The sequence below is a fragment of the Penaeus monodon genome, chromosome 19 (genome assembly GCF_015228065.2).
Source record: "Penaeus monodon isolate SGIC_2016 chromosome 19, NSTDA_Pmon_1, whole genome shotgun sequence".
Taxonomy (NCBI): Eukaryota; Metazoa; Arthropoda; class Malacostraca; order Decapoda; family Penaeidae; genus Penaeus; species Penaeus monodon.
Window position 1 is genome coordinate 1,144,458 of NC_051404.1, and position 347 is coordinate 1,144,804.

General features: G+C 43.8%; 1 protein-coding gene across 1 annotated transcript in view; it reads right to left on the reverse strand.

Annotated features, from left to right (window-relative positions):
• The window catches only part of LOC119585504 (uncharacterized protein DKFZp434B061-like), a 59,739-nt gene that overhangs the window by 32,847 nt on the left and 26,545 nt on the right, over nucleotides 1-347 (reverse strand). The gene's annotated exons all lie outside the window — the stretch shown is intronic.

Below are 347 nucleotides of genomic sequence, written 5' to 3' on the forward strand. Positions count from 1 at the left end.
TTTTGAAAAAAAATCATCGATTTTCCCTTTCTTCCCCCCCCTTTAAGGCAATGCAATAACGAGGCATGCGAATAAACCCACCGCCTTCGCACAGAGCCAAATAAAGGCAGCAGGCACAGGCGGCCGCCCGCGCCTCCTCGTAATTCCCCGTCACACCCACTTTGTCTTACAAGGTGTAGCCCAAAATGTCCCGGAATTTTTAAATTTTCATTTTACGGATTCGATTTTTAGGAAATGCAATAGTGAACATCCCTTTCTCCGACAGTTATTTTTTTATGTAGGGTTTTGGGTTGGGGTGTCTGCTCCCCCCCCTCTTTTTTTCTGCCTTTTTTTTGTTTTTATAATTT